This window comes from Caretta caretta, chromosome 1 (genome assembly GCF_965140235.1).
Source record: "Caretta caretta isolate rCarCar2 chromosome 1, rCarCar1.hap1, whole genome shotgun sequence".
Taxonomy (NCBI): Eukaryota; Metazoa; Chordata; order Testudines; family Cheloniidae; genus Caretta; species Caretta caretta.
In genome coordinates, this window is record NC_134206.1 from 115,173,311 (window position 1) to 115,191,742 (window position 18,432).

Below are 18,432 nucleotides of genomic sequence, written 5' to 3' on the forward strand. Positions count from 1 at the left end.
TGGTTACTGAGTGCCCTTCATTCCCATTGGTTTCAGTAGAAGGTTAGGCAGGATCAGGCCAGGGTTTGTTGTTTTCCTGGAAGTAAATCACTGCTATTATCCCATTTAAATTAGACATGGGATTGTCTCTGGGAAGAGAGGTAAACATTTTAACAACAGAAAACTTCTGTGCTTTCATGAAAATGCCTGCTTTATTGCAGAGAGAACGTGAAATTTCACATGGCACTAAACATGACATAAAACAAGCATGGCTGAAAATCTTTCTCTTATTGCGAGATGTAAAAGGTTCTTCTCTGCAGAGAATAAGGTTTGATGAAGAGAGTAAACTTTCACAATCAAATCCAAACTTACTCAATTACAAATCTGAGTGGTTTGCCAAGGCTGGTGAACCTTACAGGAAAACTGAGTTTAGTTTTGAGTGAACTTGGGCTGACTTTCAGGGGACAGGAATTATGCCTTGGAATCAAAACCACTCCCCGGTTTTTGTGCTGAAATCAGAATAAATTGCTGTATAAACCATTTCCTCTGACATTTTCCATTAGAACCCAGAGCTTGCCGTGAAATTCAAGGGGCAACATTTAATCACGTGCAAAATGAAACAAAAAAAGTTGTTCACACTGCTGAATTTCACACAGCTCTGTTTATAAGGCACATTAACTTCATTTCCTGAAGGATCACGGGGTTTTCATTAAGGTGTTTTTCTCTAGCTAATGACTGGCCTACAAAAGAAAACTGTACCCATATAATTTAAGGTGTGAATGTAAACAGACATAGTTAAACTGATGCAAAAGGTTATGTGGACACTCTTATTTTGGTTTAAGAGCATCTTATTTTGGGTTATCTTAAATTGATTAGGAACTGATATAAGCTAATCCAAGGTAAACAAGTTTTCTATCAAAATAAATGTGGCCACACAGCCCTTTTGTACCTGTTTAACTATATCTTTTTAAAAAGCCAATTCAGGTTGTATCGGAACTACTTTCTTGCGTAGCCGAGGCCTCAGAAACAGCGGTGGGGGAGTAAGGAGTAATGAGGGGAATATACAAGAATGTGGAACTTTGTGTATATCCATATTTCATCTCTTATACCCATGAACGTACACTGGTGTTGGGGTGGGGGGCACTAAAGGTATGTATTGACCTCTCTTTAACAGTGTGCATCCCTCTCTCCCACTTTTCATCTGAAGGATGGGCGAAATCATACTGCCAGCTGTACTCACAATCCCAGACAGAGATAGGAGCTTGTATATGTTGTTTATCCTTTTGGCAGATTTATCTTCTGACAGCCAATCAGTGACAAATATGTACAGATGTGCTGTCATTGTCAGGCTTTTGAATAAGAGGAGCCATGGGGGGAGCCCAAGTGCAACAACATCTGTCGTATTCCAGTTCTACTGACATCGCATCTGAGTGCAAGGATATTGGAGCCATCCCCTCCCCACAAGATCACTTTCTACAGCTCTGAGAAAGGAAACCTGAATGTTTCCCGGTGAGATTCCCCATGCATTTGGCGCCTGGGGGTATATGTCAGTGTATGTGATGGGAGGGGTCAATAGAACAACTAAAATAAAGAACTGTGCATGAGAGACCTGCACAGAAACCAAGAGTATCTTTGGGTTTCCTGTGTTAGAGATATGGCAGTAGTACTTCACTAGTACTTAATGAATTAGAGGAAGCATATGTCAGTGGAGAACTATGTCATTTTTTTAAAGTTTGCAAAGTCTTTCTTCTTAGTTATTCTTCTATGTATGCGGTGTTGTAGTTGTGTTGGTCCCAGGAGGCTAGAGAGACAAAATGGGTGAGGTAATATCTTTTATTGGACCAACTTTATTTGTGAGAGAACGAATAAAGGAAGAGCTCTGGGTAAGCTTGAAAGCGTCTCTCTCTCACCAACAGAAGTTGGTTCGATAAAAGATATTCCCTCACCCACCTTGTCTCTCTATTTATTTATTTATCGCATAACAGAAGCCATATATATTGCAAGAGAGCAATTCCAACAGGGATTGACTGGAGACCAATAAACATTCCAGACAAAAAAGAAAGGTTTCAGAGCAGCAGCAGCCGTGTTAGTCTGTATTCGCAAAAAGAAAAGGAGGACTTGTGGCACCTCTAAGGCACCTTTTCTCTTTATAAAAAAGAAAGCAAACCAAAACAAGCAGACCCTGTGGGTCTCATGAACTGTCAGAAATTATGCAAAGACAAAGGCGTCCTCTACAGTGACTCTTGCTTCCGTTGCTGAGAGCATTCAGATTGATGTCATTATTTCTGAAGTGCTTTAGAGCTGCTTTCCGCCAACACGCAGCTGAACCTTTCAGCGACCACAAACATTGCATGTTGTCAGGTTACATTTTCGTTATGCTGCCTGTGCTGTAGCATTGGAGCTCGGCACGAACCCGCAGAGCCCTGTCTGGTACCTCCGCAGCAGACAGAAAAGTCCGGGCTAGTTTTTTACGTTTAATATTGAAGAGTGCTCGCATCCGATGAAGTGAGCTGTAGCTCACGAAAGCTCAGACTCAAATAAATTGGTTAGTCTCTACGGTGCCACGAGTCCTCCTTTTCTTTTTAGCCTGAGGAAATAATATAAAAGTTGCCCATCATTGCTATTACTAGCAATTTGGGAACGCCAGTGTAGCCCGGTCTCTGCTTTCAGTACCCCTGGTCAGAGCAGATACATGGTACGGGACAACTGGGAAGTTTATGAAAACACTATTTCTCAATACATTTCTCTACATGAAGCCATACCGTAAATCCACAGTTCTTAAGCGGTCGTGTCATTCGTAACTACAGTGCATGGTAATCCATCCCCCCATACACTTTTCACTGCATGATATGACAGTGCCTCATTTACTATAAAGATTGTACGAGCACATTCACAAACATACTAGTCTCCCTCCTCCATCAGTCCATGCAAGTCCATATCGTGGGAGCACAGAGCATCCCTGATTTGCGCTGCCTCAGGGCATCCTGCCCCGGCTATGGTAGGTGCACTCTCGGGCTGAGTGTACAGGTTCAGCAATCCACTACTGTGATAGCTCAGTTCAAGGGCAAATGCCTCACAAAGATTATGAACAGTACATCAAGCCACAATAGTGAGGACAGCATTGATGACAGAGGCATCTAAATGTGTCTGTAAACAGCACCAGCAGGATTTTGATCTTCCAAACACACATTCAACCACCATTCTGCACCAGATGAGAGAGTAATTGAACCTTCTTTCGCCAGGCCCCCTGAGATCAGGAGAGAGCTCTCATCAGGCTATTTTTTAAATCCTGCTCCCGTCCCACCCCGCAATACCCACTCCCTCTCCCACATTGTGTTTTGCATTTTTATCCCAGTCCCCACCTGCAAAAACCTTAGATCCCACAAATCCCGCCAGAGAGACAGATTCCCTCATACTACTAAAAAACCCAAACCCCACAATGGTCAGTTAATATATTATATATAATGGAATTCAGACACAATTTTTACCACTACATGAATAAAACAAATCTTGCTTAAACCAAGGGGGGGAAATACTTTAACTCCCATTATAATAGATATCAAATCTCCTTCTGTCCCTCACTTAAATGTAAGTATTAAAAGTTTTAAGTGTTTTCCGGCAAATTACCAGAGTCTCTTTTTTATTTTTGCCCACCCAATCCTGCCTGCAACTAAGTACATTTTACCCGCTCCCACTATTATGGCAGCAGTCCCGTGAGACCCGCGGGATCCCAGTCCTAGTGCAGGGCTCTGGATCAGGATATGGTTTCATAAGCCCAGGCAAAAGGGGGAAAGTGGCCCCTCGCAGGATAATCGGGAGGACAGTAACTCCATTTATGAGAAGATCATGTGGTGGAAATAGTGTCCCAGCCTGTCTATGAATGTAGACTCCTGATTGTCAGAAAACCCTGGCATGCTAATTTTTTCCCATGCAGCCCACTTTGGCATCTATATATTGGCTTCTGGGGTCCACAAGGGCCTGCATAATAACGGAGTAGTACCCTTTGTCGTTGATGTACTCATGTGCTTCTTGAGAAGGGCAAATGATAGGAACATGAATTCCATCAATGGCCCCGGTGCAGTCTGGAAACCCCATTCTCTGAAAACTAGCAATTACTTCAGGGATATTGTTTGTGCCCACCAACATCGGCTAAATCACAGTCCTGGTTGCCTCAGAAACCTCCACCACCACTTTACCTACAGTTGACTTTCCAACTCCAAACTGGTTAGCAATGGACCTGTAGCACTCTGGGGTAGCCAGCTTCCAGACAGTTATAGCAACCTGCTTCTGGACAGCGGATGGGCGCCTTCTAAGTGGGCAGCTGAGACGCCGAAATAGTCCGTTTTGGGTTTTCCAAAATGGAATTTTTCTTTAAATCCCTTCCAGTGAAAAATGTCACAGTTCTTAGTTTCATGCTGGCTTGGTAGGGAAATTTTTTTCAAAAATGCAAAAAATGTTGCAGAAAAAGGTATGCATTTTCTGGCCTGCTTTACTCATAACACTAGTCATGTGATTACTGTGTTAGAGACAGAGGCTTTTGTTCCCCTGTTAATCCTAGTCTATGTATTGTGTGATCCTGGGGCTTCTGACGTAAGAATTCTGATTACACTGAGAAAAATCTTTCAGTTTACCATTTAAAACTTCTTAACAGCAGTATACTTACGCTATGAAATGTCCGACTGTCCAGGTTCTGTTTCTTAGAGCCATGTTGTTTAATGTCTTTCACTTTGTCCTCCCTCTGAAGTAACTGACATTCAAGTCATAAATGCTCCAACACAAATAAATCCAAATGAAAGCTTTAATGAGAACAAAGAACTTTTAGTATAGAGTTTTCCTTCCTTCATTTAATGGAGACATCTAAAATTAAATCTATTTAAATGCCATATAAATATCTAGCAAATGCTATGAAAAGCACGACATTAACTCTGCTGGAACAGCTAACTTTGCTGGGCCAGTGTGGAAAAAGTAATATTATGCCCCTTTTATCCTATTTGCTACCAATAGGTCCCTGAAGTTAAAAATTATCGTTGATGGTTGGGAATAGAGAAAATCTTTTTTCTACAGCCACAGTGGAGAGATTTGGTTAGTGAGAAAGTCATATTTTTTGTTTCCAAATTGCTATAATCAGAAAAGGACTTTCTGAGGATTTTGCTCTCATCCTTCACATATATGTTCAGTTAGGGGTGGGGTTTTGGGTTTTTTTCTTTATTTAAAGATAAGCACTTAACCTGCAAGGATTATTGCAGACCTCTTTATACATTACAGTGCAGTAAATAGTATTACACAACAGCTTGTTTTAGACAAGATGAAGGATCATTTACAGTAGGTAACTAAATACTGGTTCAATCTAGAACCTAGGCTGCAGGGTTTCAAAATATAACTATTATCAGAAAAGCCATTACGTGCTGTGCAAAGCCTGTCTTGAAACAACAAGGAATATGATCTGGAGAGGTACAGAGTACCCACAACTCCTGACCCGGGCCAGAGGGCATGATATAAACTAACAAATATTATGAAAGCCCAAATTAAAACCCCAATCCTGCACTTTTAGTATGGTGGGCAAAGCTCGGTTCATGACTGGGGCCTATGGATGCAACTTTTTAACATCTGAGTTATATAGCAGAGTAAATCCATGTGGTAAAAGTCCTCTTGGCCTTTTTTTTTAAACATAACACATTATTTTATAGGCATTTTTTAACTTCAAAATTCCCTTCATGAACCACTTCATGTTGTGAAATAGTGTCCTTCAGCATGCTAATTTTTATAAAAGCCACTTGACATTGCAGTTAGTGGTAAAATATGTATATGTGTTTGTTTCCACTGTAAAGCTCAGAGCCAATAGTGCTGCACAAATTAATGACATTTACATAATTAGAGCTCAATCATGCTAACGCATATTCCTGTGAATAGTCCTAACTTTCATGAGTCATTCCAGTGACTGGAACAAGCACTCCTGTGGTCTCAAGGTGACTCATGAGTAAAGGTCTGATGCGACTGAAGAATAAAAAAATTGCTCAGATTCTGCCAACTCTTAACTATTCAATTCTCCCTTTCAGTGCCATGGAGAACAATGGCCAGTGTACTCTGTTCTTCCGCAGATATTTCTCAATATTGACTATCATGCACCCTACAAATAGCAGCTATGGTATATATGTTTTATGATGGTTCACTCCTGAAAAAGTAAGCATATTATTTAGAGTGCAACATGGTAGTTCATCTGTCTTCCAAAGATATTCAATAATAGCACAAAAATGACAAGTATAAGACATACTTCCCTCTTTTTAGCCCCTCTTGGCATTGACCAAACTATATTCAACATCCGTTGCAGATCAGGAGAGCTGGAGAGATAGTTATCATGCTTTGTGTCAAGTTAGGTTTCTGTTGGCTTACAGAAAAAAACACCCGTTTGCAAGTTTGATGGGTCTGTTTCTTTAACAAAAAAATAAAACCATTATCTACCATTATCTTTAGCTACCATTCCTTATCTTCTCAGTTATGCTATTAAAATATTTTCACTAGCCCAAGAGAAACTCTAAAGATAGTTTCTCAATAATTTATTATAGGTTTCACTTCAGTTCCATAGTAATTATAAAAGAGAAAAATGTCTAATGCCATTTTCTCCCTCATCTGGTGGAAGTATAATAAAATATCTGTGGACAACTGTGAAAAGTAAGTGAGAATTCCTCTTTATTTATTTCACTGTATTTATTTTGTTTTCTAAACATGGGGCCATACAGTGCTTTTTAAGTCAGTAATTAAGACCTGCAGTGTCAAAAAAACTCAGATCCTCCTCAATCAAAACTAAAACTTTCCCACCACCCAACCTGTCATCTTATCCCTTCCTCAGTACTCAGATAAAGTCTCAGAAAACCAGAGCTTGCAGTATGACCTTTAAGTAAAAAATTAGGGTTTAACAAACTGAACAGCAAATTCTAGAGCCGAGATTCTTTCACTGAAAAATATCATGAGTAAGCTAGGATGGGTGCTGTTAGCCTGAGTCCTTCAACTGATCTCACTTGTCTTGGCATCACTGTAGGAGAGAAGTGGTTTCTGAGTAGTCCACTTAAGGATTTGTGAAGTTCTGTTCAGGACACCCAGAAATATACGTCACTGTATTACCCCTCTGCCTCACCAAGGGAGAGCTTTGCTGGAGATTATACAGTGTGTCAGCTCCCTGCTACACCGATCTGTCTGCTTCACCAGCAAACTCCACGAGACACCGCCAGTCTGAAACTTGCCTTGCAGGTGACATACAATGAATCCCAGGTCTTGAATTCCCCCAAGACGCCTCTGTGCAGTGCCCAGTCTCTCTCACTGTGACACTCAGAGAAATTATTAAGTTCACTGCTCCAAAGAGACAGGGCACACATCAGTTTGTTAGGTTAGCTGAAGACTCACACTTCACTTTAATAGACAGCACTGAGATGGTCTTGTAATAAAACAAGAATATGTTTATTAATAAAGAACAGACGTAAGTGATAATAAGCAAGAGAAAGAGACAGGAGTGGTTACAAACAAAACAAAAATAACACACTTTCTAGTGACTAAAGCTTAATAGATTACATTGTTGGTCTCAGGCACTTTCTCAACTATAGTCAGTTCCCAGAGACTTCAACAAATATGGTTGAAGGATCCACCTTTCACCGATTCCAAGAACTCTGTCTTATTTTGTCTCTTAAGCAATGGATAACTCTTTTTGCTCCCCTTATATTCCCCCCAAGTCCATTGTCTTTGTCTCAAGATCCAGGAAGACCTCCTGGGGTGCAGATGTAGACCCCTGGTGAGTTCACTATGCTCCTTCCTCTGTTGCTTGTTCGCTTGCTGACTTTTTTTTTACCTTATATGCAAATGTATTTTCTTATATGCAAATGTATGTCCTCCACCTGTAATCAAGCCAGTCAGACAGGTAAATCCACATTCCCTTGTCCAAGGCAGGACTGGTGTGTGCTCTGCCTCCCAAACACATTTTAAGAATGTATTTCCAACACACATACATGACTCTTGGTACACAACCTATACAGACATCACACAGTGATTTTGAGGGAAGCATGTCAGCAGTTTAGATATAATACCTTACATGACACCTTTTAGATACATATTATGACAACAGTGTGTTGGGGGTAGTGAGTGTGCCAGGTCTAATATGAGTTACAGTATATTGGGCCCTCTGCGAGTGGGCACTGAGGGGCTCTTAGTGTCACAGAGCTTAATAGGTTACCACCTTGAATTGCACCAAAACCAAATTGGCAGCCATTTTATCTAATTTCTTCCTCAGAGGGCTGCACAGAGGTTTTCGGGAGTCTGGAGCAAAATCTGAAATTGAGGATCCCCACCCTTCCAGACAGGAATCCCCGGAGGAGGGCGAAGTTGGAGAGTGAGCCTGCCCTCCTCTCACCCCACAGCAGCAGCAGCAGCTTCTGTCCTGTGGGGCTAAGACTGGCTCCCTACTTCAGGAGCTGTTACCTGGCGCAAGGAGTCACAGAGCCACTCAGGTGACGGCCTGGCCAAATCTAAGCGGTGCTATGACCCAGTGCACCAGTTTGCAACACCACTCACTCATATTTGGCCCAGCCTAGTCATGGTGGAGGGGTGGCCAGGCCAGACCTGACTCGTGCTGTGACAGGCCACAATGGTACCCGCTCAATGGGTTTGGGGGCCCTTTCAAATGAGGGCCCAGGGCAAACTGCCCCTTTTGCCCTCCCCCCTGACCTACCCTTTTCTCTAAGTTAAATACCTCTGAAGAAGCAGGCTGCTGAATTTTGCAGCATCTCAATGCATCATACTGTCTAGGCATTTAGGGCCAGATTTTTAAAGGTAGTTAGGCACCTGAAGATGCTGCTGGTATGCTGAGATCACTGCTTTTCATGCTGACCAATAGTATCTCACTGTTTCCTTATACTTCCCATCTGTCTGTATCCATCTCCTGTCTTAGACTTGGACTGTAAGCTCTTTGGGGCAGGGACCATCATTTTGTTCTGTGTTTGTGCAGCCCCTCGCACAATGGGGTTCTCACCCAGGACTAGAGCTCCTAGGTGCTCTAGGAATACAAATAGTAAATTATAACAGAAGAGTGGGATTTTCAAAAGCACCTAGGTGCCTTAACTCCTATTTTGGTGAAATCAGTGGGCATTAGGCACCTAAATGCTTCGGAAAATCCCACTGGATGCCTACCTGCATCTTCAGGTGCCTAAAGACTTCTTAAAATCTGACCCGAAGGGCCTACTGTTCAGAGGAGCTGCACATTCACAGCTCCACTTTAATGCCATGGCAGGTGCAGGAGCTCATCTCCTCACAAAATCAGCCCCTGTGGGTTCACAAAAGGAATTTTTCAGCTACTCCAGACTCTAACCCTCTCCCTTTAGCTTCTGAAGGCAATCACAACAAGCAGCACTGCAAAGAACTGCTTCATGGCATCCATCCCTTCCACTTCTCATAATGCATCACTACATCGCTCCTCAAGGGAGGTTCATCAGGGACAATATCCATTAGCTTAAAGAGAACAGAAGAATTAAGAACAGGAATAATACAATCTAGGGCACCAAGCACTGTAGGTAAGATGAAACCAAGCAAATTAACCGCTGAACTGAGCTGTTGCCTTCTGAAATGTTTCAACAAAAGGGAGCATTCATTATGTACACATTTTTCAGAAGGGAGTAAAATGTATATGCTGAAATATGTCGGCTTGACAGCAGCCCAGTTAATGTGTCAGCAGTGCTAAATTCAATGCATCTATCATATGCAATAGGAAAACCTTATATCTCTGCAAAAAGGTATCACACTGAATTTTCATCACAGCTTTCAAATAACTCATTACACAGGATGAAAACTGAATCTACAAGGGTCTGTTCTTCCCTTGATGTAGTACCTGTACTCCCATCAATGCCAATGGGAGTTGTGTGTCCTCTGATAACTGGACTCCACTTTAGATTTAACCTCATTATATCAAGTAAATATGCATTATAACTCTTCTAGAAGCATCTGAGTGTTTGGCTGTATGAGGAGGATCTTATAATGTTTGCATAAAGGACTTTAATCTTTATAGAGGGTGTATCTGTATGACTGGAATAATGAGTTACAAACAAATGACAAGAGAGAATAGATATGGACAAGGTGGGTGAGGTAATATCTTTTATTGGACCAGCTCCTTCTGGAGCTCAGTGTAAGCTCAAAAGCTTGTCTCTTTCACCAACAGAAGCTGGTCCAGTAAAAGATATTACCTCCCCCACCTTGTCTCTTTCATATGCTGAGACTAATGGCTACAACAACACTGCAAACAAGAGAGAACAGGCAAACGAGAGAAAGAGTAACTCCATTAGCTACACAATTTGGGGATGGGGGGGGTAATGAGTGTATTACAAATCACATGTGAGTTCCCAGAGTTTTAGTAAATGCTATAATATTATTGTACCTAATTCAGAAGATGATTCAGATCTCCCACCCAGTGGGTTGAAAAGACTTTTACAATCACCTTTCCCGCACTTCTCTGCGGGCTTCCAGCTATATGTAGGGCAGCATTAGCATCGCCCGGGGGCAGTTTAATCTACCTGAGGACAACAGACTGCTGCTTACAGTTTCAGATGATAGGAAAATTGCTTCTTCCATTGTCTGAAATGGCAAAACTCTGTGAAAGACCCTTTGTGCTGAGCTTCTTTTAATCTCACCAGGAGATTGTCTGCTGGGCGATTTTTTTAAAGCCAGCATCAGGAATGGTAGTCCGCAATGTCTGTGCCAATGCAATCCTGTGAGGAAGAAAATGGCATAGAAGACTGCACAAAGAAACAGGATGATGTCCAGGGTGCTGTGTCTGTCATGTAGTGCTTTGTTTGCACACCTGTCCAAATACCTTGGGTTATGCAGATACTCTGTACAGCATTTGACCCTATGGCCCTTGTCAGTTTGCCATACACCTGTGTGTATAGTTCCGGGACAACTGTATTAAAAATAATATTTTCATCTGGCAGCTGATATCTGAGTCTGGCGAAATACATACCTTTGAGGGATGGTCTGACTTCCACAATGGGAAATGGCCAATTGCTTGAGTTAAACACTTTGTGATGAGATGGATTTGGCCATATTTCTTCTTATGATTTATTTATATCACCATTCTCCTTTCTATCATTTCTTCAAGACTTAGCCACGTTTTTTTGTTGTACCCCATGGGAGGGCATCGCTCAGTTTGGTGAGGCGGCTCAGCAGCAAAAGAGCAGCAGTAATCAGCAGATTTTTCAACAGAAGCAAATCTTTATTTGTGTAAATGAAACCTAGTTATGATATGCAAAAACAAACAAAAAGATCCCTCCCCCCATTCAACCCTCACTCCTCCCTTCCCACAAACATTCTCTCCTCCCTTCTCTGTCTCCAGCTGCCCTTCTTAAAACCCTTCTCCTGAGCACCTGTGGAAAGAAAAAGGAAAGGGAAGCTACATTGTAGTTAACCCCTTCTATAGTGAGAACCAAGTACTGGCTCTGAACCCAATCATAGGTCAGTGAGAGAAGCCTCCTATAAGGAAAACAGCATGTGTAGGCTGGAATCAAGGTTAGTGGAACACTCCTATTGCAAGGAGTATGGCATTACATATATGAGAACTAACGTCAGTGGAAGATTAATGAACTAAGTTTGTATCTATCTATCTACACCACCGCCCCCCCACCCCCCACACACACACACAGTGGAAGCACAGATGGAAGAAATCTTGTGAGAATGTTCTTGCAAGATTTCTGGCAATTAAAAATCAAAACTGGAAATTCTCTCTCTCAAACACACACACACACAAATTCACTCACACGTCTAGATCCTCAAAAACCAGGACACCGTTTCAATTTATTTATTTGTTTCGATATCGCAAAATCACTGTGAGTGGTGTAAATGGGTTTCAGTTTGTAGCACTATTACTGGATCTCATTATAAACTTTAAAATAACTGCTTATATGGTAAACATTTAATTTGATTTGTGTGAGTATTGTATCTGGTGGTTCCACTTGAATCTGCAAAATTAGATATAGAGAGTCAAGGCAGGTGTTCACTGCTTTCAGGTTGAGTGAGGCAAAAGACTGAGAAGGAAGTGTGTTCTATAGAACTTTATAGTGGCCTTGATAGACAGGCACAATTCACCTCCTTGCTTAATGGTAGATGGAGACATTCTCCTACCTGTCAGGATCTTTCCCTAAGACAAATAAAGAGAGAAGATATGACAACTAAATGATAGTCTCAACAAATTTGTTTTATAACTGTGATAGCTCAGAGTACTCCAGCAACAGAGCGTGTGGGATGTGATGACAGCAGAAAGTGAGATTTGAGGACATTAAGAAAGCAGTTTGGGAAGTGCTTTTGTTTTACCCTGATAGTGGTTCCAAGAGAGGAATGATTGCATGGGGAGGTTGATTGACACTGAAGCTGGAGGAAGATTGACAGACAGAAGGTTTCTAACCATCAGAGGAGTGAAACTCTGCAACAGCCTTCCAATTGGAGTAGCGGGGGAAAATGACCCACAGTTTTAAAATGGAGCTTGATAAGTTTATGAACAGAATTATATGATGGGGTAGCCTGCAATAGAAGGTAACTGCATTTAATGACCCAAGACATCCCTTCCTGTCCTGTTTCATGTTCCGAACACTGTTCCTTTCATATATACCCTGCACAAGTGCCTGAAATTTATATTGTAGTGAGTTATATTTGTAGGGGTGATGGGGTGAGCTTCCCCACACTAGCCCTGCAAGAGCGGAATTGGACCAGGTGGGCCCAATCAGCTAATTAGGCTGCACGCAGTGGAGATTTTGGTTGGAGGTAGCTAATTTTGGAACAGGCTCACCTGTGCAGGGACAGGTAGCGCCTATAAAGCCAGGTAGCTGCCCACAGAGTGAGGGGCTGCTGAGAAAGGACAGTTACTCCCTAGGAAGATGGTTCTTGGAGCTGGTACTGCCAGAGAGGGAAGGGGAAGCAGTCCAGAGAAGAAGTAGTTAGGGCAGAAAGAAGAAGCTCAGAACTGCTAAGCTGAGGGTCCCTGGGCTGGAACTCAGAGTAGAGGATGGGCTTAAGTTCCCCAACCAGTGACTGAGGGAGTTGCACCCAATGGGAAGACTGCCTAGGACTGTTGATGGACTGAACCTTGGAAGAGGGAAAGCTATGTGGCCTAGCTGCAGGGCTAAGTCATGAAGCTGACACACTGGGTCCTGGAGCAAGAGGAACTGCTGGTCAGAGTCATGGTATGCAAACTGTGGAGGGGGGTGCTGGCCTTGAGCTGATCTCCAGAGTGACCAGGAGGAGGTGCCATACTGGGGGTAAGTGGACCAACCCATGACAATAGGCTTCCTTTTTTTTTTGTCCTGTTTCTTTACAACCTCTTTACTGTAAAGTAGCTTAAAACATTCTTCCCCCTGCCCCCAAATCCTGCATCATATGTAAATTGTGGCTAGTTTGTAAAAGAATATATGGAAGAAACTCATTCCTGGTTTAATTGCATTGATTTAGTGGCATTACATCCAGGGATGAATTTGGCACACTATATGTATTAGGTTTACTGGTTTTGGTTTTGTCTTTTTTCTGGGATACTGTGTTATTACATAGATGCTACTGATGGCAAAATTTAACTTTGAATTGGTGCACTAAATCACTCATACACCGTGGGCCATTGCCTGTTAGTACAACTGGTAGTTACTCTAACAAAACTCATGTGTTGATGGAAAACAAACGCCCAGGGATTGCAAATATGCTCACATCAAAATTCACTTTTAAACTCAAATGAAGAGTGTGACATTTCCCCCCACCATTGCTGAACTCTAAAGATTCTTTAAGGTCCCTTCCCAAACCCCCTGTGGTAAGGTAATGAAGTAGACTTTAGCGGGATCTCCTTATTTTAGCCTGGAAATTGAATTGTGTTGGCTGCTGGAAAACAAGGGAGAAAATAACCTGGCAAATTTCCAGTGAGATTCCAACCAGTGTGCAAGATAAATGCAAAAATACTCTAGTGACACCCCAGTCAGACCTGACTCCCAAGAGGGTGATGCAGCAGAGGGAAATATATAGGCATGTATTCTGTGTAGGAAAGAAACATAAGAATTATGGTATTGTCTCCAAACCAACCTCTGTCCAGTAAAAAGGAATAATGAGTTACTATGTTGTTTAAACTCAAATAAGATTTAGCATTTATCAGTTTGAAGGGAAATATAGTACAAGTCAACCAAATTCTCTTAACAAACAGTAAGAGACTAGTTTATCGCAGTTAGTTATGGGCTTTCTCCATTTTAGTGTAAAAAAGGAAAAAAAGCAATAAAATAGTGGTAGTCACGATGTCGTGGCAGTCTCCAGCTGTTATATTACAAAATACAAAGAGCAGGAAAGGCATCAGTGGCTTAAAAGGAAGTGGGGGTGAGCTAATAAACCAGGAATAGAGTGAAGAGTTTCACATTCGTTTAACACTGATGAAATTAACAAATATACAGTTGTGCATGCTTCCTGACTGATAGTTTCATATTCAAATTCAGGTTTATATGATGTCAGATCTGAGTTGGAGTTCTTGTGTTACTACAAAAAAATTAAATGCCCTGCAATTAACTTTAATATCATATTATATTATGTGGCTGAATTTCTGTGTGCATTCTATAGAGTGTGTGTAAGAAATATTATCATTTCCCACAGGTGAATGTGGAATTGTTTTGTTGTATAGTCACTCCAGGACACACCCTTTATGCCAATTTTCATCTTGAAGTGCATATCTGTGGCGAAGTTAAAACTAAGAAATGAGATCTGTATGTATGTTTTCATTTAATGAAATATCATCACTCTGTAGAACAGACTTGCTAATATTTGTGGGGTAGAAATTTGCCAGTTTGGCAATTCCTTTAACTCACAGTTGCAGAAAAAATATCTTCAGTCATCCCATCTAAACTTAGCCTAAAACATTATACTTAAGTATTGCGTTACATTTCTTTCCAGCATTGCTTTAGTATGATGTCTGGTTGCATATACTTAAGTCTCATAAAATATACAGCAGATCATGAAGTTTAAAAAACAGTTTTTATTAAATAGTTCTATAGCTAATAAATAGAGCAGAATATCTGCCACCTGCAGTTTGACAAGTACCCTGTGCTTGTTACTTTCTGTGGTCAGTATTCAAATGTTTTAGTACTTAAACATGCAGTATGTACCTGAGTTAGATTTAAACATAGCTCCTGTCAAACCTACATTTCTATGTCTAAAGGCACAGTACAAAGATGTTTAAATTTTGATTGTCTAAATATTCTGTTTAAATCAGCAACTGTAACCATGGGTGCTGGAACAAAGTGTATAGTGGGGGTACTGAGAGCCATTGAACCAAACTGTAAACCCTGCATATGATGGAAGCCACTTCAAGCTGTGGGGTGCTGACACACATCCTAACCAACTTAAATCAATGGAAGTCTTTCCACTAGTGGGCTTTGGAATACAACAGGTCCTATGGCTACTCATGGGGGAATTCTGTGCCTCTGCACATGTGCAGAATTTATGTCCCCTGCTGATTTTCTTTGCTTCCCTGCAGGAAAATGACTTTCTGATGGGGGAAGCAAAGAAACCCCAAGAGTGGTCATGCAACCCACCCCAGCAGTATGTTTCAGGTGCCCAGGGCAGCTGCCAGAGAGGTAAATCACTGTGGGGCAGGAGGCGGGACTGGGGAAGACCCGTCTAGTTGTTCCTACCTAGGGCCTGGCTCAGCTGCTAGTCCCGGCTGGGCTGGGGAGGACAGGACTTCCTCTTCTCCTGCATGGCATCCAGGGCTGTGTCAGACCCACCCCAAGATTTCTCCTCCGGCTGCAGGAAGCTCTGCAAACTCCCTGTACCCATTGCTCCTCAGCTTCAAGGGGGGGGGGATTCCTGTACAGGAAACTGCTCCCCCATCTGCACAGGGACAAAATCGAGGATTTTGCAACAGGAACTGGGGAAGAGTTGCTTGGGATCAGTATTCAGATAAGTAGCGCATGCAAATTACTTCCACTTTATGAACAGTAGCTAAAATTTTGCACAAGCAATAACCTTTGAGATCCTGGCTGCCTTGATGCTTGGCCATCAATTTGGATGCTCATGAACATTAATGTGCCTTGAAGACCATGCTGAGAGGGAAGCTGATGGTATAGGTTCATGAGGCAGTTTGAGTGCTTCTGGAGCAGATGGTGATAGGATGTGTGAGAAGTAGAGATTTCAGATGGTGAAGATGAAGGCAGTGTACGAGTGGGCAAATGATGAGATGGCATCCATTCAGAAGCAGATGACTATGGGATAACCCAAGAGACTAATTCATGTTCTGAAACACCTTGCATGGACATTTGGATGCTGATTCCATATCATGTATCAACATGGCAGGCTTGTCAGACAACCTCCCTGTGAAGTTCAGCATTGATACTCAAGTATTTCTTCAAGACCGAAGACATTTTGATGTAGGCAATCCAACCTGACAAAAAAGTATAAAGAAAAACTGACTGGAATGAGCCAGATGTTCAGTTTATCGAAATAGCACATTGTCAGTCTCCTTTTTGTTTAAAAAAAAAGTCCTGCTTGAAAACAAGTTCCCTCGTTAAATCAAACTTTGAGAGGGACCCTGAATGAACATGCAGAGCAATTTTGCTGTCAGCCAGATCAGGTGGGTCATCTTAAAAAGGGTGGAGAGTCTCTAGATAGACAGGAGATGTGTGAGGGAGAGCCCTAGCAGCCTGCCTGCTAAGAGAAGGGAGCTAGCTAATGCTGTGGCCACGTTTGTTGTGATTTTGCTTTCCGATACCCCAGTGGGGTGGGTATGACACCTCCAGAGTGCAACCTGGAACTGAGAGACTGCAGAGTCCCCTTAAACTCTCCTTCCTGGGCTGTCTCACTCAATGCTGTGGTAGTGACAAGCAGCCAACCCTCCACATGCTGTGATCTTGAGCAGGAACCATAACAGCAGATATCCGAGCCTGGGGAGAATCTTGAGCTGACTTTTATTGTCTGAGTGTTAGTATATTAATACTGCCAAGCCAAGGAAGGGGATGAGTTTGGACTGCATAATGTGTGGACTCTCTCCTTTTAGATGATGAAGGATGGAAAGGGAAGGTATAATGAGGAATAGAGTTAGAAAGAATGGAGTGTGAGGGACAGAGGGAATAGAGTGGTGACAGGAAGAGGTGAAGTGTGAGGCACCTGGATTAGGGCAGAGGTCAACGGCAGCTAGTCAGAGGAAGTGGTTCAGGTGAGATTTGAGAAGGACAGGAAGTAGGAAAACAGTAGGAGGAAATGAGATAGGGGCCCATACGCAAAGGGATTTAAGCAGTGCAATGTTCAGTATTGCAACACCTTACTTTTAAGCACCTAGAAAATCTCAGGAACAACAATGGGATCCATAAAGCCTGAGTTATGTGCATAGGCTCCTTATACCATGAATGGAGAGAGGCCGGTGCCCTAGACTCCAATTCACAAGTCAGTAAACTAGGCAGGGAGCTAGACAATGGGAGGTGCCAACAAGAGGGGTATGTCCTAACTCCCACCACCTCAAGGAGTTAAGTGCTTAACATCAAGCTGCAGGGACACACCTGTCTCTGCTAGCAATTCAAGCCAGGAACCCCTCTCCTGGAGTCAGGCGGCTTAGGTGCCTAAGTCATTTCATATTAAAATGGCCGCAGAAAGCGAATGTGGTATCTACCTTATAACTTAGCTCAGTGGTTAGAGCACTTGCTTGGAATGTGGGAGATGAACATTCAATTTGCCTCTGGGCTTAATGAGAAGACCGGATCCAAACAGAGGTCTGCCACCTCTCAGGAGGAAACTCTAACCACAGAGCAATGGGATATTCTGATGTGGGGCTCCCATAATCTCTGCTGGTGAAGCTGTTCCACTTTGGCCCAATAACTCCAAGTATTTATCTAAAGACCAAGAGAAATCAGGAATGACTCTGTAGCCTAGTGGTTATTGCACCCATGTGGGAGACCCCAGGACCAGTCCTCCTGCTCCTTTAATTATTTAGCCACAGTAGAACAGCTTCACTAGCAGAGATTCTAGGAGCCCTGCCAAGGTTCCTTCCTCACTCTGAACTCTAGGATACAGATGCGGGGACCTGCATGAAAACCTCCTAAGCTTACTTTTACCAGCTTAGGTTAAGACTTCCCCAACGTACAAACTATTTTACCTTTTGCCCTTGGACTTCCACTGCCACCACCAAACGTTTATCTGGGTTTATGTTTGTTAGGAAAGTGTTGTTTGGAAACTTCTTTCCCCCCAAAAATCCTCCCAACCTTTGCACCCCACTTCCTGGGGAAGGTTTGGTAAAAATCCTCACTAATTTGCACAGGTGACCACAGACCCAAACCCTTGGATCTTAAGACAATGAAAAAAAGCATTCAGGTCTTACAAGAAGAATTTTAATAGAAGTAAAAAGAATCACCTCTGTAAAATCAGGATGGTAAATACCTTACAGGGTAATTAGATTCAAAACATAGAGAATCCCTCTAGGCAAAA